The sequence below is a fragment of the Strigops habroptila genome, chromosome 21 (genome assembly GCF_004027225.2).
Source record: "Strigops habroptila isolate Jane chromosome 21, bStrHab1.2.pri, whole genome shotgun sequence".
Classification (NCBI taxonomy): Eukaryota; Metazoa; Chordata; class Aves; order Psittaciformes; family Psittacidae; genus Strigops; species Strigops habroptila.
In genome coordinates, this window is record NC_044297.2 from 4,483,289 (window position 1) to 4,505,428 (window position 22,140).

Below are 22,140 nucleotides of genomic sequence, written 5' to 3' on the forward strand. Positions count from 1 at the left end.
GAAACCCCCCGCCCCGGACCCGCCTCTCGGACCCACCTCCCCGCCCGCGCCCCTGCCCCGGTTCTTCGCGTCCCTCCCCTCTTCCCGCTCCCCCTTCTCGGCCCCCAGCCCCTGACGCCCCCCGATACCCCTTCCCCATTCCCCCTTCCCCCTCTTCCGTTCCCCCTTCCCACTGCTCCTCTTTCCCTATTTCCCCTTTCCCCCTCGCCCCGCTCCCTCCTTCCCCCCCCACTCTCCCTTTCCCTGGTCCTTCCCTCTTGCCCCCTCTCCTTTCTCTCCCCTTCCCTAGGCCATCACCCTCCTTCTGTTCTTTATTATTTCTTTCTTTTAATTTCTTTATTTTTTTCTTTCCTTTCTCGCTTTTCTCTCTTTTTTTCTTGCTTATCCCTCCCGCAGCGGAACGCAGTGCCGCTACCGGGCCGCTGCCGGGGGCGGTGGAGCGGCGCCCGGCGGAGCCCGCAGGGTAGGGCCGGGGCCGAAGCCGGAGCCGGTGCTGGGGCCGGGAGCGGGGCGGGGACCGGAGACCGGGGACCGGGGGCTGGGACCGGGACCGGGGCCGGGGCGGGGACCGGGGCGGCTGCAGCACCACGGACAGTTCCTGCGGGACGCGCCGGGGTCCGCCCTGCACCGGGCAGTGCTGGGGGTGCGCAGCGGGCAGCGGGGTCCCGGGATGCAGCCCCGCGCCCCTCAACATACACTCATCCCGGTTCCCCCCTTCCCCGGGCGGGGTCTGACCTCTGAAGGTCACAGGCGGGTAGGGGGGAGGCTGGGTGGGTGCCCGGGGGTGCTCTGCGGCAGGGAGAGCTCCCCGCAAACGCTTCGCTCCCCGCAAACGCTTTGCTCTCAGCAAACGCTTTGCTCTCAGCAAACGCTTCGCTCTTAGCCAACGCTTCTCTCCCCGCAAAGTCTCCTCCTGCGCCCGGGGCGGAGGCCGGCGCAGGAAGGGGCTGCAGGGGGGGTTGGGTGCAGCCGTTGCAGTGCTAGAGCAGTAACCAGGAGTTTGAACCCCACCCTAGCACCCAGCATCGTGGATTTTGGTTCTTTTTTCCCTCCCTTTCTTCCCCCCTTTCCCTCCCACCCTCTCATTTTAACCTAATGCTTGGTGCATTGCTTAGAAATAAATTCTCCTCCTCTGAAACCTTGTTCAAAATGATGTTTACATGGTACTATATACTTTGTATGGGTTGCATTGCAGTGAGTAGCTACCATCCAGACTTTGAACTCCTTCTGGGTGGATTACAACTGCCCAGGCAGTTGGTTAGTAAGCTGCAAAGAAGAAAGAAAAGGAAAGGAAAAGAAAAAACCCCAAACTGCTGGTGCTAGGAAAAGCCCTGCTGCAGCTCCCATGGCAAAGCAGGGGAACACAGAAGGGGGAGAATTTAACTCCTCATTCAGAAAGGTGCTGAAGAGGTTCTGCCTGCATTCAGCAGACTGTGAGTTTTTAAGCAGCTGATCACGGGCAAAATCCTTCTCCAAAATTCCCTTTGTGCCTTTAGCCTGGGACACGCACAGCTCTCGGGTTTGCTGCTGCTGTATCTTCACGGCGGGGAGTTGGGGAACTCTGAGGGACAGGGTTAAACTTTGCAAACCACATGGACACGGTACCTCTGCTGCTGGCTCATTAATATGATGCTGTCATAGGACTGCAGCACTGCAGTCGGTGGGGAAGTCAGAATTACCCAAGGCATCAGCTGAAGTGGATTTGCAAACACCAGCAGTTGGATCCACTGTTTAACCTCCCCCGAGTTTTATATGATAAACATGGGGAAAAGGTTTTATTATAATTGAAGCAATCAAGGATTCTAAATCTGTTCCATTAATGTGGCTAAAAGTTTTCTCCGTAGGCAAAAAGCACCCCCTTGGATTTAACTGGAAGTCAGAACAAAATTACAGCTTATTGTGGCACAGCATTTGGTTTCCTTTTAGGCAAAAAGATACATTAGGAGCTGGTTTATTACTGCTTTTTCCCCTGTTAAGTAAAGACTGGGAGGGGGGAACAGATCATGGTTTTATACATCTGGAAAACTTACTGTACAAGAAAACATGTGGTTAACAGAGGTGCTTGGGAGTTTTTATTATCCTTTTAATCTTCTCAAAACAAGGGAATGGTGTTGAACAGCAAGTGAGGAGGGGCATATTGAACTTTGTAATAGCACTCCCTTTCATCACATCCCTTGATGCATGGATTGTTTTAAATCCATTTACCCAGTATGCAGAAGAAATAGTTGCTTTATAGCCAAGCAGTGCTAGCATTTGACTTATTTATTTCACATTGAAATTCAAGCAATTCAAACTCTTATAGAATAGAATAGTTTTCATGATACATAGTGATCATCTTAAAAATCAGGATATTTACATGGGAAAAGGTTTGCACTCAGGGAAGCATTTACAAGCAGGGACAGAAATGCTTCAGGAATAAAAGACATCATTTTAAAACACATTCTTTCAATGTTCATTTCCGAGCTCTCAGCAGATGCAGGTGGACGCTACTTCTGCTACGTTACCCTGAAGGTGACCTGAAGGTTAGAATGAGTCAGGGAAATCAGCCTAAAATGTTGCCTTATTTCTGATGAGCAACAAATCCTTTTCTCCTTCCTATCAATATCCACTCTGGAGAATTTGAAATGCAGACTAATGTTTCTGCTTATGGAGAACTTTTTGCCTTGCAGTTTAACAAGCAAGCATTGCTGCTTCAGAGCAAGCAGCAACCTGCTGTCTCAGGCTTTGGAGCAGAAGGGAAGGACCAGGCACTCCCACAGAGCCATAAAGAAGCAGGATTGATTTTCATCTTGATTATACACTATTGCTAAGCCTGTGCTAAAGAAATACTACAGGAGGATGAGGCTGAGTTCTGCAGCTTCCTTAGAATTAAAAAGGAGAGCAAACACAGAAGGTGGAGTTGCACAACAGCCTGCCTGCTTCCAGGTAAAGGAGTTTAAAATATACCCAATGATAGCGAATTAGCTTGAATATTTTCTAGAAGCAGATGAGTAGAAGAAAAGGGGATTTGGGGTGTTTTTTAATGTCATAGAGAGACAGTAGAATGAAGACAACCAGGAAGTGGTCAGCGTGCGCAGGAGGGCCCAGCAGCTGCAGGATCAGGCCATCACATGAGTGAGCAGGGCTCGGGTCCAGCTTCAGGGGAAGCTGAACTTCTAAAAGGATTTCCTTGTTTTGTTTCTTCTTGTAATTTGTTCAGGATCTCGAGATCTGAAATATCAGATTCTGTGGGGGGTTTAATGATGGGTTATGATATTCATTCACAAATTATCATCATTTGGGGATGCTTGGATAAAAGAAGGAATGGGGACAATGGGGACGTAGCAGCCCAACCGATGGACCTGTGCCAGGCTTTTTGCTAGCACGCCACAGCCTAAAATACAAAGATCCTAATGGGCAATGCTTGTGAAAAATCTGTATCAGACCATTTTCTTTCCATTCTAGACTGAACTCCTCAAAAGCTGTAATGCCACAACATTTTCGTAACACATCCCGCTTTTCATCATTCCCATTCAGCCAGTGGTCATATTTTGGGACCTTAAATCAAACATTTCCAGATATTTGCATTATTTCCTTCATGCAGAAATGCTTTGGGTTACATTTGAAGCTAATAAATTCCTGAAAACACAGTCCTAATGCAGCGTTTGCATCCACTTTACCAGGGAACAAGAATTTCCTGCAAATTCCTACAGGTCATCATGGAGCTCATTGCTGCTTTCACTTTCCTGGATTTATTTGCTGTGAGAGCAGTTAAACAGACCTGCGTTTCCTTCAGTGTCAATACCAAGAATGGTTTCACTGCTATGAGTGTACTTCAGTCATTTAGTAACTTCAGAATCTAAGCATTTACCATGCCACCTGCATTTTTCAGAGGTGTTTTCCTTGCAGTTTTAAGGCACTGCATTGCACACTGATTTTATAACACCTATAATGTAATATTCTCTTCCATGGCCACCTCCTGCCTTGTTTCAAAGGGCCAGTTCTTCAGCTTATGTGAATTCACAAAGGAGCAGAATGCTAAATTACTCCAGTGAAGGACTTAGCCTAGAGTCTTATGATTAATAATAGATACTCAATTTTCAGATCCCGCTATAGATTACTGCAGCTTTCTCTGGCATTATATGGGATAACAGTATGCACTTGGGTGAAAGGGAGGAGGTTTTGTACTTCCATCTCCATGACAGCTATTCATGTCTCTGATTTTCCACAGATATATTCAAGCAACATATTGAATCCTTGGCCAGCAAACCCCCTGTTCACACTACTGAACTGGATGTTGAACTAAATTCCATTGCTTCTTTAACCTGCTCTTTGACCAATTAACTCTAGATGTAGTTAAATACAGAGTAAGTGATCAACCTGCTCTGTGAAAAGCAGATTCAGCACAAACCCAAACTGTGGCCCTTCTTAATGAAAACATTTCTGAAGTGATGGCCATGTATATTAGACAGATACTGGAAACTTGGTTCCTACCAGAGAACTGCTTTGTAGACTCCTGGATCAGAGAAACCAAGAACTGACACAGCAGAAATAAGACTTCCTAGAATGGCTCTATTTTTAGGCAGAGTTTGGAGGTGAAGGTTAATGAAATAGAGTCAGAAGCAAACTTGCACCTACTCAAGAAAAGGAATGAGCTTCGATGAAGACACTGAGCCTCCATTTCCTTTCTGGTGCTATTCTATATGATCAGCTGGATGCACCCCTGATGTTATGGCTGTGTTCTAATGCCAGAGTGAGGTGTTGGATTTAGATCCTCTGCCTGTGTAGGAGAAAATATGTAGCAGCTATAAGACTGCTCTAAAGACTTCAGTCATAATGGTGCTTAATGCCTTGCCATTAATATCACTGCATGGCAACTGGGAGGACTGGATCCAGGTGCAGCATAAATGAGTGTGGAGTGTCCCAGTGCTTCAGGTGGCTGTTGAACCCCACTGAATATGCAACACAGATGAGACTGAAAGTACTAGTTTATCCCTGGGTTGAAAAGAGTTCATAACAGGCACATCTGCAGAGTTTACATGGTGTAAAACCAGTTTCGGTGGGTTGTTGCAAATCAATTTGTCAGAGAGAACTGAAGTTGATGGGGAGTACATGGTGGGGGAGGCAGCTGTACATTTAGAGGTACGTGTCTGGGGTTGGAATAACATCAGGTCTGGGCATCCCAACTGAGGTCCATTGGCTTAAATTGCCTGTTTGGTTAAAATTCAAATCAGAGTTTCTCGATCCCATGCTGAATTTCACATGAGATGTCCTTAAAAGCCATAACTCCAACAGGATCATATGCTGCTGAGGAAACACAGTCTGCAGTAACCTGTCATCTGTGCTCATAACCATGAATTGTAGGTTCAATCAGAGGAGTAACTCAATCAGAGGAGGGAGATGGGATCATACATCGATGTTCTTTAATCAGTAGTTAAGAAATGGTTGATTTTACATTTTCTCATCTCACTTGGAAAATCTGTCTGTATTCAAAGTATTAAATCACCCAATTCTGCCTTCTGTGCAGCACTGGTGGATTTAGGCACAGAATAAACCAGACAGTGCAAAGAATCACCTCTGAGCCACAGCCCAGGCAAAGAAAAACTCACATTTAATTGGCTTAGGTGAAAAGCAAAGCAAGTGACATGGCTTTGTTCCCTTCATGCTTCCACGCTCTGCTTGGTTTTATGGCTCACTGGTCATTTTTCCTACATCTATTGTCGGATAGTTCAAACCGAACTCTCCTGGAAGTTGCCATCCAGAAAACAGCATAGGTCAGGATAGCAATCTTTTAGTGATAAAGTGATAAAAAAATGGTTCTTCCTCCCTCGTTTTGAGAGGCTTTTTCCTTCCCTTGCTAAAAATATAACTTTGAAAAGTAACCACAATGCTTCCCTGTATGACCGCTTTCCCTGGAGCTGTACAGCCCATCTGAGAACGCTGCCATAGGGCAAAACTCTTTCTAGAGTGCTGCTTCCCAGGAAAAATGGAGACAAATTACTGCAGAGGAAGTTAGCCACAGCAACGGCCAACTTTGACATCCGTTATCACAACACACACATCACACAAGCAGTTAGAAGCATTATTGGGATAAAGTCCCATTTTTCACTACAGTGGCAGCACAGAGATGGAGAGGTCTTGCCAAGAAGCCCTGTTTTAACCACAGGGTTGATGTGCAAAGCACACCTATATTTAGGATCAGTTCTGCAAAATGCCTCCTCTCTGGAGTAGCTTGCTTGGATTATCCTGGGCACAGGATAATCCTTACACAGCAAAACTGCTGATGGTGTCAATAGGTTGAGCTTAGTGTATCGTCCAGGCTTGGTGGTGGGGAGCTCTTGGGCAAATTGAAAGCAAATATGAATCAGTGTTGCTTCACTAATTTCAGAGGGGTGCCTGCATTTGTCTAGTTGGGAATAAACCCTATAATCTATGAGGATTTATGCTTCTAATGCATGGACCTAACTGCAGGCTGTTACCAGATGATACACATCAGCTCTTACTGATTTGTTTGTGGGCTTGGCTCCTCCATAAGCATTTGTGTTCATCTCCTCTTTTACTGCCACTCAGCTTTATTTTAGTCCTTATTACTCATAAAGCTGCATCCTGCTTCTTCCCTGTGACATTTGACTTTTCTTGCTTTCATTGTCCTGGTTTTAATTGAGGCAAAAAAGGGTGCACTTAAATGTGGCTGATTCTTACTTGTAAAACAAAAGGCCTGAGACAAGGAAACATGTTCTCCCCACTCATTTGATTTGTATCTAGGTTAATTGCTCTCATGCTGGATGTTTAATTGATTGGTGTAGAGGAAGCTGGTGAAAGGCTGTAGCTCAGTGATGGCTCTACATAACTGCACTGACTCCTTATTTTTCTCTTTAATTAGTGCTCAAGGAAGAGTCTACCTTGCAGGAGGCTTCTGGGATCTCTGAGGGATCAGGTATTTACATGTTGTATATCAAAACAGTCTATTTCTCTAACAGAGACCTCTAAATGTTGAACAGAGCTGAAGAGGTTTTTCAGGTAAGAATGTTCTATAGCAAAATTAAGAAAGAAGGCATTATTCAAGTAGTCCTACTTGGAGGCTTTACCTTGTGCAAAGGCTTTATGGGTGAAAAATCTGAGCATTTCATGATATGAATTATCTTCTCAGTGAGGCCAAGGAGCCTGGGCAACCCAGTTATTCTGCTTTTCTCTGAATTGTGATGGCATGGTGGCATTTCATCTCTTAGGGCTCCTTGCTATGACCTGCTTCAGCTTTCTGGACTAGCCAAATGTGAGACTCAGATGTTCCTCCACCAGCATATCAAATATTGCTAAATGAGAACCACACGATAAACTGCAAATGTCAAAAATAATACCTATGGCTCTTTGTAGCAACTGGACCAACTTTCCTGTATGTGGTCACAAAATGCAGTAACAGAGTCTGTGTTTTGCTGTGTCATGTCTTGAAACTGCCCATGGTCTGAGCTGGTTGCCCTGTCGGTTTTGAGATAGGAATGTGAACTCTGTGTATCAAGCTCATGATCTCTGTTTGACTCAGATAAGGAATTGGGACGGGCTTGCTCTGTAAGATGTTTCTTATGTTTTTAAAGCTACATATAACAATCCGAGCTGCTTTTTGGCTGGAACAACAGTTCAATTTCTCCAGTCTTATAACATCTGAAGAATATTCTTAGTAGAAATAACTATAAGCTGATTTGGGGGGAAACAATAAATACAAATCAAATTGAATCATGCAGAGGACCACAGTAAGAAAATCAATAACTTTAGTAATATATTTTGCAAACTCATTTTATTGAAGAAACATAGATATATCTTCCTTGAAGTCTGGATTAAGCAGGAGCTGTAACGCTTCCTTTTTGTCTCAAGGTCTTCAGCAGGAGTAAAGTTCAGAAGCTTTTAAACAAGTTTAAAAGCAACGGTGTCAGTTTGTACCAAGTAAAAGCTGAAGTGTACAGCAGATGCACCTGGGACAGGCTAGGAAGGCCATCCATCCTGAAGGGATGAAGTAGAAGCAAGATGTTTATAGGGAGCTGCCTGGGGCAGTTCTGAAATGATTCCATAATGTGCTTTAAAAATGGAAAAAAAAAACAAAGGTAATTTTTAGTACTTAAAAAAGAAATCGGTGACTGTGTGGGCAGCTGCACATTGGATTGTATCAATGACTCTGTTTGTGATAAGGCAGCAGCTTGTTTTCCATTTGAAGGAAAGGTCATAAAAAATGTGTTTTTCTTAATTTGTCAGCATAAAATGTAAGATATGCCTTGAGACACTTACATTCAGTGGACTCCTGTAGGCTTTTCGGTGCTTTCAGACGCCACCATTTCTGCTTTGTCTAGCTGATCCTCTATCGGCATGTTCACCACTTCTTTCTTTCTTACCCCCATCAAAGGTGAGGGTGAGAAGGACCTACAGGGGTAGAAAAGATCTCAATATAGAGGAATTATCCTGTATAATTCAGATTAGCATTGTCCCTCCTTAACTGACTCCATGTCAACTAAATGCATTTAGAAAGCACTTTGAGGAAAGAATTTCAAAGCTATCCCCTGTAAATTCCAAGGTCAGAATACTCTGCATCGTGACTTGAAGTGCTCCTTGCCTTGGCAGTGCAGGGTAGGTCTGAAACTTTGTCTGATGTAAAGTCTGAAGGGTTTAGAATTAAAAAATAAAGCAAAATAACTTCTCCCGATCAATCTCTTAACCCAATTTTCTCAAATAGCCAATGGGAATTATTTAAGGTTTGTGGAAAATGAGAGAAGGCTTTATCTAATAATCTCATTTCTTCTGAGATGCCACAGTCTGTTCCCTCCACATCAGTGCATCCATCTCCCCTGTGTCTCTGCCTTGCAGTGACCTCTCCATTATTATGCCACTAGTGGAGATTGCAACAAACTTGTTCCAATGACTCGCACTGGGTTTTCTACTGTTTTTCCCCCCATATTTCAATGCAATGCCTGCTTCTATCAGTGGCAGAAACAACATCCATTCTGTTCCAGATGGCCATCCAGGTGCTGCTGTTCCCTCTGAATCCCCTATAAAGTTTAATCATATCTTACTATTTTAGCAGTATCCAATAGTTATGATTTCATAGCATGAAATGGAGATCATGCTGTGGTCCCAGTTTATAGAGAACTGCACCCAGCCTGCCCATGATAACACTTCTCACCTTTTCTCACCCACAGCTCTCCCTGGATCACCAGCTCCTCCAGTTTGTCATCAGCATGGTATTGATTACTCAGGTCAGCCAGATAACAGGCACAGACCAAGCAGCCTTACACAGCTCTTCCTTCAAATGAAATTCAATGGGAGTTTCCCTCAGGTCAGAATCAGGCAGTTAGTGAGATTTCACTGGGGTTTTAATGTTCCTTTCCATGAACAAGACTCGCTGCTCATATGACAGATGTTGCACTGCCATAAATCAGTGTCCTTAACTAGCTTCCCCCCCTGTTCAAAATGAAATTACCTATTCTGCTATCACTGTCATTTGGGAAATACAATAATTACACACTATTCTGTTAGAGGCATTCATATAACGTCCCAGAGCAAGCAATGAGATACCCTTCAGGAAGGGGCATGATGCATCACACCATGCAGAAGAACAGTCACAAACGGGTCTGACTTTGGCATTGGAGATCAGGAAAGATTCTTCCCGCTCATCACAGGGAAAGTCAGGAGTGAAGTGATGCCCTTGCCAGGAGTGACATGCTGCAGAACTGCAGTGGAAAGACAACAAAATCCCAAGGGTTGGCTGCTAACGTCAGTGGCACTCGTGCAAATGAGAGCAACCTCCTGCCCAGGCAGCTGCTTCCAGGAGCATGGGAACTGGGATAGTTAGTGATACAGGCAGAAAAGGGATGCCCGTGTTAGCCCCCAATGAGAAAGAAAGTAACCTTCCTTCCTAAGCCAGGGACCTTACCCTGGACACACCACGTAGTTTACCTTCCCCAGTTTGCTCCCCTGCTTTTTTCCGCTTTCTCACCATCAGATCACACTCCCTAACGCCACCACTCGCTCTACGCTCCCACCCATTACCTGACTCACTAACTCCAAACATGATCCTGGGGTGGGTGTGAGATGAGGGGAACATATACCTGAGCCCCCAGATAAATGCTGGAGGCACCAGCCCAGGGCAAAGTCTGCCCCATCAGGTATAGCAAACTATGGCCAGTTTTGCGCTACACCAGCGCCCAGAGCTGCCCTTTCCCATCAGCTGCTGCTGAAGCTGGGAGAAAACCCTGCCTGGTTGTGCGTGCGCTGATTAGTCTCATTTTCCATGTATTTTGCCTAGTAGGGACAAGTGGGACCTGCACGCTGTGGCTGCTTAATTGCAGCACCTACCATGGGCTATGATTTGGCCTAATTGTGCACTTCCTTCCATTTGTAGCATGAGTGTTATTTGTAGAGCATAAATGCAATCCATGGTGTATTTTTATGTCTATGGCGCAGACTAACTGAGCCTGCTTTTTCTCCTGTGGGACTTGGACATTTTTCTGGGAGCAGCTCTTATTTCAATAACTGTAGTTCTGGTTAATAACATCTTTAATCCAGTAATGAGGTGGCACAGTTCGTGCAGTCTCCAAATAGGGCCCCTCTTTCCACCTCTGCCCCGTGTTCACTGCTGCAGCATTTCATCTTGCTGTGCGTCTGTTCCTGCCTAATGAATATGGAGATAATGAAACTCATGAAACCATGTTCATTGTGATGCATTTGGGATCCACCGGAGAGAATTACTGGATAAAAGGGAGGTGTTTTTTATCATCTCTTAGTAATGAGAACAACTCATGTATGAAATGCTCTGCTTTAAGTTGTAGCTCAGACTCATCTTGATCCCCTACAACAAAGTCAGTTTTACTCTTCAGGGTTTGCAGACCTGGCTGTCCATTCCGGTGATTAAATGCCTTTCAATAAACCAAGGATAACTTAGTGTGGTGTTATTAAAACAGAGTTTTATGGGCCGTATCCTGCCCTCATTTCGTATGCAGAGCTCCTGCTGACTTCATCAAGACATCTCTGCCCAGGGATAGTGCAGGGGAACGGCCTTCTGCTTCTCCTCTGCTCGCTTATTGACCTTCCTCTGGGAACTGAAGTGGCTCAGAGATAAGCAACCCCATGGGCTGACTGCTCCCTGTGCTAGGAAGGAGTCTGTAACCATGCCATTCAGCTAAGGCTGCTCTAGGCAATGTAAAACAAAATGTAACTTAAAAACCTATATAAAAAAAAAAGAAAATATTTAAAATATTATTGGATTTACTAGCCATATCAACAATTTTCCTTTGGAAGAAATGCCACTTGTCTGTCGTCTCTCTAATACTGCTCTCTGCTACTAGCTGGATCAGAGGTGCTGCTCTTTGCATAACTTGCTTGTAGGACCACATGAACAGAGTTAGGAACTCAAATAGTGTTCCCAATGCTTCTCAGTTTACAACAGAAATGATTGCTAAGGATCCGCTGGTTGTGTAAAATAAAGGTTTTCTTCTCCTGAATATCTTAGTAACATTACTGCTCCCATCAGAAACATGGATGAGCACACATCTTGTTACTTTACACACAAAAAAATATGGTATAGAAAATCTATACTTTAAGTACAGGTTCACTGTAGCTTCAGGCTGGCCTAAGAAACCACTGCTCTGTTCCTCTGCATTCCCAGCAGTGCATCGCTGCCCCTGAGGCTTCCGAGTTAATAACTCCACTGCGCAGCATCCAACTAAGTGATTTGTTTGCTCTTGTGTGGTGCTTTTATTAGATCTTTACCTTCCCCACTTTCTTTGCTATAACCTTCATTAATGCAATATTAAAAGAAAGTTCTCTGTGTGAGTTTAGCAGATTTGGAAACTCTTGTAAAAGGGGCATGAACAAATCTGTTGGATTAAGTTTGTAATTCCCATTGTAAGTCAAAACCATCCTTTCTAGTCCCTGATTTTAATTGTTTCACCCAATTGTTTGAGTAGGTCATTAAATCAAGAGATGCAATATGAAATCTTCTGTCAAGATGAAAGGCTGTAATGAAAAGCTCATGAGTCTCATCAGTTATCTGGCTCCTCTGTTGCTTTGTCCTGATACAGGCTGGACACAAGGAGAAATAACTCTGGGATTAATGCCAAAGCATCTTGCCTTTTCCAAAAGAAGTCTTATTAGCATTTTGCATTGGTCAGGTCTGTTGGTTATGTCTGCTGCCTTCAGTTCCCATTTTGGGACCAATACACTTGTGCAACATTTTAGTGCTGAAGCTTGTTTATATAAATAGGTGAATAATATTTATGTTACAAATATTTATTTATACAATTTGAGTTATTTATGTTATATATTATATATGTAAACTACATGCATTTTTTTATTAGGACAAGGGGAATGGCTTTAACCTGCCAGAGGGGAGACTGAGATGAGCTCTTAGGCAGAAGTTGTTCCCTGTGAGGGTGCTGAGGCGCTGGCACAGGGTGCCCAGAGAAGCTGTGGCTGCCCCATCCCTGGCAGTGTTCAAGGCCAGGTTGGACACAGGGGCTTGGAGCAACCTGCTCAAGTGGCATGTGCCTCTGCCCGTGGCAGGGGTTGGGACTGGAGGAGCTTTGAGGTGCCTTCCAACACAAACCAGGCTGGGATGCTATGCTTCATTGTCTGGATGAATCTCCACCCTCTTCCCTGACAGTTCTTCATGCTTTCCTCAATCCTTTTGCCAGTAATAAAAGAGGAAAAGGTGATGGCTGGCATCATTTTAAGCACTGCCCATGTCCTTGATGCTGCTGTGGTCATCTCCACATGCAGCTCTGCAGCATCCCTGACCAATGGTGTCGGGACTGCCTGCCCCAGGGACACTCGTTGCTGCCTTTGGCAGGGAATCGTGCCAAGCCATCCCATGTTGTTGACACAGGCATTGCAGACTAAGGCTAAGAAGAACCACTCCTGGTGTTAAATTATGAATGCAAGAACTGCTTTTTTTTTCCCTTCTGCAGAAAGGATTGGATTCTTTTCAGATGGTTATTTTTCACCAACAGGAACTGCATTTCCTCCTCTAAACATAGAAAGGAAACACTCTCCATGCCAGATCTTCTCTTCATTTGCAGTTTTTATCATCCCTGTGTACTAGTGAAAAATGTCTTTTAATTAGGATGAAGATGTTTGGAAAGCAGTAGGAAAAGGAATGGAGGCGGGTTCATTTGGAGCAGCTATGTGTGATAACTCTGCATGTGTGGGCCTTGATATAACCTTCAAATGGTGCTCTGCAATAGCAGAAGGATATTCTGCAAGTATAAATGGAGCCTAATTTCTTTCCAGAGCAGCAAATCAATAGGTTCCAGGGGTCAGGGAAAAACTGATGTGCTTTTGAAATTTTTCTTTCTAAATAAATAATGCATGTGAGACCTGCAGTGACAAATGAAGTGGGGTTGGTACAAGCCCCCTGTGCTGCGTGAGCTCTCATTCCGTGGGAGCTTTATCATTGCATCCCATATCACAGAATCCCAGACTGGTTTGTGTTGAAGGGAGCTTAAAGCTCATCCAGTTCCAAGCCCCTGCCACAGGCAGGGACACCTTCCACTAGAGCAGGTTGCTCCAAGCCCCTGTGTCCAACCTGGCCTTGAACACTGCCAGGGATGGGGCAGCCACAGCTTCTCTGGGCACCCTGTGCCAGCGCCTCAGCACCCTCACAGGGAAGAGCTTCTGCCTCAGAGCTCATCTCAGTCTCCCCTCTGGCAGGTTAAAGCACATCTGGAGCTTTTCCAAGTCCCCTAAGCAAAACCAGGGTATACCATGGTCTTGAGAAGTTATTAAAAGAATTGCCTTTCTTTCTCCTTCCTTTTTGCACACTGCAGAGCAGCATATCCCTCTCTCTGAATACTGTGCTGTTTTTTTATCTGAATACTGTGCTGTTTTTTTATCTGCACTTCAGGATGTTTCAATGGCACAGTTGCTGGTAAAGCCCCTTTACAAATCAGTGTGATTAGAGATACATTTCACAGATGAGACATTTCCCTTAGCTGCGCACTCAAAAGCTTGTGCACTTGATGGAAATCTCAGAGGACAAGTGACATGATAGACTTCATGCAGTAAGCCAGCACCCACTGCCCAAACACTGGATAAGGACTCTGTTGCTCACCCTGTTGTGCTTTGCTTGTTCCCTCCTGCTCCTCAGAAGCCAGGCGCTCATTTCTATTTGCTACACTTGTATTAGATTCTCCCACCACAGTTCTCTTTTCAGAGCAATTTTCTGTTGCAGAGTCATTTCCATCCACTACAGGTAATTATGCTTCCTCACTGGAGCGGTGGGAAGGGTTTACTGCCTTTTGTTCAGTCTGGGTGATTTTGGAGCAAATTGGGTTCTTATTGATTGAAAAGCAGGATTAAAATGTGCTGGCAAAAGGATTGTTCTGCATAAAACCGAGAACCAGAGAACTGCATGGAGTAGAAATGCATTCTGGCATGTGGACGGCATCCTGCAGCTGGAATGGTGGGTGGGCTTTGGGCTTCAGCCTGGACCTCAGGCTTTGCACAACAGGTTTAGCTGAGAGATGTGACTTTTATTTCCCCACACGTGACATGAATGAGGAGGTCCATTTTGGGAGGGTTTGAGTCCCCTCTACCTGAAGGCAGCTCTTCGTATCCATCCATTTTAAGGCAATTTAAGTTAAACATAAAAAATAACTGGGATTTATCTGCACAGGGGGAGTAGAAAAATAATTTTAAAAGGACTTTTAACCACAGTTCATATCAAGGGACACCCCAAATGGCAAGAAACCCACTTGATTCCTTGCTATAGCTTTGAGTGATGCTGTCACCATGGATGGGTCACTCCTCTCCCTCTCCCATTCGTGCCTCTGTAGGTTTAAGCCTGAAACGCTCTTAAGCCAGACTCATGTGAGTCAGCAAGACAGTGTGTGCTGGAGCTTCTCCTTCCAAAAATTACAGCTACTGCCTGATGAATTAAACATGTCCAAGTATTCACTTCACCAGTGCGCTCCGCACCAGACTGCTTTCGAGGCTTTTTTTATGTCCCACCTTCAGAAAACCAGGCAGAACCCGGGGAATTCTTGATGTGCAGTTTGTGAGCATGGAAGTTGCTGGGAAAGGCTGATTTCAGGGGAAAGGCAGCTCCGTGCAGAGGTGTGCTGGGAGGGAGGGAATAGTATTCAATCCCTGATTCCAGGAGGGGTTTTATACATTTTACCCTTAAGAAACTGAAAACCTTGTGAACCGAGCGGCTGAGTGGTGCTGCTGCACATCTGAAAGACATCTGTGAATCAGAAGACAGTGAGAGGAGAGGTGTGGAGGATGTTCTGGATGATAATTGATGTCTGAGTAATAATGGGCTTGAGTTATAATTAATGTAAATGGATAGCATTTAGATGTAATGCAAAGAACAAGTTCTAAAAGACAGATCTAAAAATAGCTTAGTGGTTTTTTAAGACATGAAATTTTAAACTCCAAGGACGAGACATCAGAGCTACTATGCTGTTGTTTTATGCATTTTATCTATGGAAAACCTTTATTCTTTAGAAGCTGGTGGGGACTGGAAAATGTGTGGCCTAATTTTTTCTCACAGCCTGACAAATGAGGGATGCTCCATCTACCTGGCAGTGTCGTTGGGCTGATCTGGCTAAAACTTTACCTTTTTTTTTGTGCATTTAAATCCAACAATAAGGATGTTCAGAGCCAGAATAATATAAAAATAAAGAGGTGTTCTGTAGTGGGTATGAAATGTCAAGGAGGAGGTTGTGACTAACAGCTGTGAGGAGGGAACTAGTAAGAGGAGGTTGTGTGATTGCAAATACTTATCGGTCCGTTCCCTTCTGGCAGTGCTGGTTGTGCCACTCTCTCCAAGAGAGGTCCCCTGAGGATCCATTCAATGGAAGGATCAAGGGAGAGGAGCCTTCCCTCTGGCTTGAATGGCAGATGGGGATGCTCTTGAGGCTGGAAATCTGGGGTGCAGTACTAGCCATGATTCATTACAGCAGTCATTAGATGTAATTTTCCCATGCACAGGGATGTTACAGCTCTTCAGAGTGACTCTATTGTAGCACCTCTGCAGTACTGCTGCCTTTGCTGGCTGGGTACCAGCAGCTATTTATAGATATGGAATAATTCCCTGCTAACAAGACATGGAGAGAGAGATTTGTGTGTCTGTATCATGAAGAACATCCAGCTAGACTGCAAAAATGCTTACTATTTGCCTTGATTTGTATTCCTTGGGTATGAATTTATTAATGCTCACTGTATATTTTCCACTGAATATTTCACGGCTAGCAGCTCCCCATGAATACCATCTGTATTCCAGACTATTTTCCTTCTATGGCAAACATTTTATTACATTGAAGTTTGCTGTCTAATGTGTAGGGCTACACATTTTTCAGAAGAAAAATGGGCACAGATCTTTATGGGAATATTATGAGGAATTATGGGAATTATGAGGAATGGGCTTTTTTTGTTGTGTTGAATACTTCAGAACTTTAATTTCATATAATTTTAGATAAAGCAAACTCAGGTGCTGAGCATCTGCACCCTTGCTCAAAGGACTGGATGCTAGCAACGGTTCCTATCTATTCATGGAAGGAATACACAAATAGAGCTGAAGAGATTATTTGATTATTAAATTGAAAACCAGGCCCTGAGTTCTGGTCCCTCACACACACAATATGCCCAAAAGAGCTCTTATTACTGTACTATTGCATTGCAGACCACGAGATTGCTTTTCTTCCTCCTCAGACAACCCTGCTGGGGAGAAGACACTTACTACGAGGTGCAGCGTCTTCTAACACAGAGGAAGATAATGCTGGATTGGTGAGCTGCTATTAATGCATATGGAAATCAGTGTGTGAGACAGATAATTAAAGGCTGAAGTAGTCCAAGAGAAGCAGGTGATATGGGTAACAGCAAAGGTCTCTTTTCCTGATGTCTGAATTGGTCTCCTCAGACCTTTTGCCATTCTATTGATAGTTCCCATCAGGTTTGTTACCGTTAGCATTTCACAGTCCTCTTCTGCAATGACCCTCAAGACCAAAGTTTGAGATGGGATTAATAACAGTTCAGATTTTGCACCAGCTGCATTAGAGGACTTCAGTTTAACAGGTCAAATGCTAATTAAGTCCTTGGACCCAGCAACGTTAGCAGCACATCTTGCTTGATGTAAGGAGGAACAGAATTACCTTAGGCATTAGAATGAGTGATTGATCCTTAAAGGCTAGAGCAGGGAAAGCTGTTGAGTAGCTGTCAAGAAAAATGCCAAAAGCCACAAGGTTTGCAGCAGTGTTACATCCTGGAGTGCCCCAAGGAGCAGAAATCTCCTCCACGCCTCTAAGAGGAGCCTGATCCAACAGCACTCCTGAAACAGAGCTGTGATATAAACGTATGAGCTAACCCTCACTTCCAGAGTGTGCTTTTAGCCCAAATGTGTTCCCTCTTTCTCTCCTTTTCTCCCAGGTACAGCCTGTCCTTTCTCCTGTCTCATCAGTTCTGCGTTAGGGAGACTCTGGCATCAGTCAGTCCCAAAATGCAGAGGCAGATCTTCGCAGCAGCAATATGGGGCACACTCCAATGTACCCTGAGCGAGTGATGTGCCGTGTACCAACCCCAGGCGAGGAAGGGGAGACCTCTGCCCTGCTGCAGCAGCCCCCGCTTGTTAGCGAGGATCTGCTCTACCCCTTCTCCTCCACATATGAGATTTGATTGAAGGGGAAGCTTGTGTCCTAGTTTTTGCCTCTCAGTTTCTTTTCAGTGTGTGTTTTCTTGCAGGAAAAGCGCAGACCTTTCTGTTCCACTCAGTGATGCTCCCAGCAGGGGATGTTACTTCCTCATGCAGTGACATTTTTCTTCTGCTTCTATACTCTATTGCTCTGGTGCATCAGCACTAAAATGTCTTCCCTTCCTTCCTGCCTCCCTGTAAGAAACTCTCCTTTCTATCACCATTACTTATGCTAACCCTGCATGCTGCCTTTCTCTCCTATCTTTATAGCGAAGCTCAGAGCTTGGGGGACCTTTGTGCTACTGCTAAGTGTGAAAAACATCACACTTAGAGGAGAAAGCACACACATTGAGTCGCTACTGACAATCATAGAATCACAGAATGGTTTGGGTTGGGAGGGATCTTAAAGATCATCTTGTTCCTCCCGCCCTGCCATGGACAGGGAGGCACCACAGGCAGTCCCAAACTCCCAGCGACAGCCCCAGTAACCCACTGCACCACTTCAGTTGCACATGGGTCATAAAACATCCAGAGGAGCCCAGACTCACTAATGCATCACATCATTGCAGTGAGACCTGTTTGAGGTTCCCAGTGGGTGCTGCCCCTTTGCAGTGGGGTGAATTTAAGCTAAAATACCAAGTTGCACATAATTTCTGGACCTGTTTCTTAGCATTGCTGGTACCCACTGACATTAAATGCTCCTGGTACTTACCTCCTTCTATTGCATTTTTCATCATTCAGTCTCAAAGGATTTAAAAAGGGGGGGCACTGTCTTTAAGCCCCTTCCACAGAGATGGAGCTAAGAGAAGAAGGAGAATTAGGAAAGAAAGGAATCTTGAGAGTCTCAAGCCCTGCCCATTAGGAAACACTTCCATCTGTTTTACAGGGAATCAGCCATAGATACTGAACCAGATAAGCTGTTCTGATTTCTTTTGTCAGTGCTGGCAGATTTACAGTACTTTGCTGGCACATGGCTTGGGAATTACAGGCAGATCCTCTCCAACATAGTGGGAACAGGAGCATCACATGCTACATACTCCTGTCTAGAGGCTGTTGGCAAACCACAACTTGTAGTCAATCAAGGCAGGATTTTATAACCACTTCTACCCCACCCCTTCTCACATCCCTTATTTTCATCCCTGCTCTTCAAAGCAGGATGATTCACATGTTATAGTAACCTACATTTGGCTTGGCACCACTTAGGGGCTATATATAGATGACAGAGTCACCCTGTTCTTCTTCGTTGATTCATTTTAGGGTGTTCTTTCAGGCAGGGAGCAGGGAGCAGCCCCATGGGCTCAGAGAGGAGGTGGGAGGTTAAAAGTGACATCCAGCACCATGGTTTTTATCTGGGTCTGGTCCAGGGCTGCTAAGGTCGGGTGGGTGCCTTTGGTGGCTGTGGTAGAGGTCTGCAGATTAGAAAACCCCCAGAGCTCTCCTTCCAGCAGTTGAGTTGTCTCAAATTGAGAGCCTAAAAATAAAGGCAGATGAAATTGCGGTCATTCCACAATAGATCCTGAGCAATCTGTTCCCGTCAGCGGATGTTGGTGGCTTGCACATTGCTTTGTGGGTGTTAATGGCTCTGCTGTCAGTTTTTGCACCTCTAGAACCAAACTATCCACAAAAGTCTGTGTTTTCTAAAGCAAACTGGCTCAGTTCCTTCTTTCCTCTGAAGCTGCAGGGAGCCTGCTTTGTTCCAGTGACTTCCCACTGGGAAATACAGACCTGTGTGCTTCATGCCCTGTTGGAAAATGACCCACTGACAGCACCACAGAGGCAAAGAGCCCAGCTGATCTCCCCCTTTCCTCACCCCCCCTCAAGAAACAGCCCTGCTGCTCATCCCTCACTGTGCAGGGAGATGGCAGCTGTGCTGCTAAAACAGCTTTGTTGGAGCATCAGCCAAGGGCCTGCCTGGATCCTGGACATCACTTATCAGCAGCCTCTCCCATACATCCTGACAAAGGCTCAGGTGTTTCCCGGCCCCTCCGCCTGCTCAGTGGTCGATACAGCATTGCAGGGAGGGTCTTGATGAAAAATCTATTGATAAAAGTGATGCTTCACTAATGGCAAGCACAGCACCCGCCAAGATCTTCAAGGGGAATTCAACCTCTGGCTTTTAGCTGAGTTGTATTCATTTCAGAGATGGGGAAAAGACAGGATGAGTTACAGAGGAGATTTAAGTCAGATATAAGGCAGAAGTTGTTCCCTGTGAGGGTGCTGAGGCGCTGGCACAGGGTGCCCAGAGAAGCTGTGGCTGCCCCATCCCTGGCAGTGTTCAAGGCCAGGTTGGACACAGGGGCTTGGAGCAACCTGCTCTAGTGGAAGGTGTCCCTGCCCATTGCAGGGGGTTGGAACTGGATGAGCTTTGAGATCCCTTCCAACACAAACCAGTTCAGGATTCTATGATTCTATGAGTGTATGAACAGTATCTATTGGGTTTTTCATATTTCTCTCATGATCTTTAAAGTAGTCAGACACAACCATAGGTGTGAAATTACTGTAGATGAGACCCAGTGGACTCTGAGCCACCAAGTGCTTCTGTTTTGCCTGAAGGCAGCTCTGTTTTAGCTCTGTTACATCAGTCATGAGATGGGGAATCAGGAACTTGCACCCCATCCTGCAGACCCTCAGCACCAGCCCCTGCTCACCCCAGGCTATGGTGGCCCTGCTCACCAGGGGATGCAGCTGATATATCAGACCTTGTATCTGGGAAAGCATCTTCCCACCAACCCCGTGATGTGCCACTCATGTTTTGGATGCGAAGGGTCAAGGGAGATGCAGGAAAGGATGTCAAATTTGCTTACAGCTTGCTCACCTTCTGCTTTCTCCACAGGCACCTGCTGAAGGATGGATGGCTCTGACTCTGGGACACCAAGCTCTGGTTAAGGAGACTGAGGTTTCATTCTCTGTTCTGCTCAACATGTTCTTTGGGCTAAACCTAAATTATCTGCCTGCAAAATGCAGGTAACAGTAATTCTCTCCTTAGAGAATTACCAAGAAGAGAAATGCATTAGCCAGTGCTGGAGCCCAGGTGCCCTGGCAGGCACTGAATCCTGCTTGCTTTTAGAATGAGTTCCCTACATAGCCCATCGCGGGGTTACAGTACATCTCATTGCTGTAGGTTATCACCACTTGCAATATTACAGTATGTGGCAGGCCCAAACTTGCTTTCCTGGCTCAGTCAGGGTGTTCTATTGCTTTGAGCAGACTTTACCCTCTCCCATTAATCAGAAACCTCTTAGTCACCCGCAGCGTGCTGAGCACAACGAAAAACCCAGCTCCGGGGCTGGCACCGGCTCAGATGAAGTTTGTCTGTCTGTAAGTGCACAGGGGCACAAATCAATGCCTGGTAAGTTCAGAGAGAGGATGAAACAGGCGCAAGATTGAATTCAAGGCAACGGAGTGTTTCTGTCTCCCTTTTGCAGCCTGGCTTGCACTGGACCATCTCCTTTTCCATCAGGTGCTGAGCACCACGTCGGGTTTTCCTTTCTTCAAACATTATGGTATTATTCATCAGAGCAGATTTGCCCTGGATGCACTCATCTTTCATCTTTCACTCAGTAATTGATCACCAGAGGGGCTGAGGAAATCGTTCCTCCCACCTCTGCCTTTCAGGTCCCCCCTACCCAGCACTGCTGAGGCAGTGCCTTGATGCCATACGCTCTCTGGCCCTTTGGGAGGTGAATAAGGCTACTCACAATATAACAGCAGCTGTGCAGAAGTGAGAGGTCAGTGCTTTTAGACATTGCTAACACCCTCTGGGCACTGGAATAGCCAAGGGGTGGCGAGAAACCAATTCTGCAAACTTTTTGATCGACTGCACAGTTTTGTGTGCAAATCTCAGTGCCATTCACTGACAATATTGATCTTGATGTCTGGACCAGATGGGCACAGCAGGTAAGGTTTTAAGATGAATGCAGGGGACAGACCGGTGCCCTGATACCAGGGAATGACTGTCACCTTGGAACCCACCACGTGTCTAGGGTCAGATTCCCTGAAAGCATAAATCTGCCTGGTTCCTCTGAAGTCAGGTCCGCAGAAGGGAGCAGATGCTTAGCTGCTGCAAATCAGCTTTTGTTTGCACATCTATTATAGTTCCAATGACTTCCCAGTTTTATGTCAAGGGAAGATCAAGCCACATGGGCTAATTTCTGTGAGCTGCCAGCCTCGGTGAACCTGAGGTTTTGCACTCATAAACTCCTCATAGAAAGCAGCAACCAAGCTGCCACTTAACTGCAGCTCAGAGATCACTGCCCAGTCCCCAGAATCGCTGCTGGCTGCAGCCAACATTGTTCGTCATCCATCAGACCTCACCCAGGAACAAACTCCCCTCGGCTCCCTGCTGCCTTCCTGTCACAAAAGCAACAGCCTCCTGCACAGGAAAACATTTCTGCTATTAAAGGTCTTGCTGGCTCTTTAGGTGTGCTGCCCTTCCTGAGCCCTGCTGATCAACTGATGTATTATTCTCATTCCCCCTCCTGACCTGACATGTC

The 22,140-nt window shown here is 45.4% G+C and overlaps 1 long non-coding RNA gene across 1 annotated transcript; it reads left to right on the top strand.

The window, feature by feature from the left end:
- Positions 1-50: 50 nt before the first annotated feature.
- LOC116915290 lies at positions 51-19,888 on the top strand. The gene is made up of 3 exons (XR_004390010.1): positions 51-463; positions 6,863-6,916; positions 16,672-19,888. It is a non-coding gene; the product is annotated as an uncharacterized LOC116915290 (long non-coding RNA).
- Positions 19,889-22,140: the final 2,252 nt, after the last annotated feature.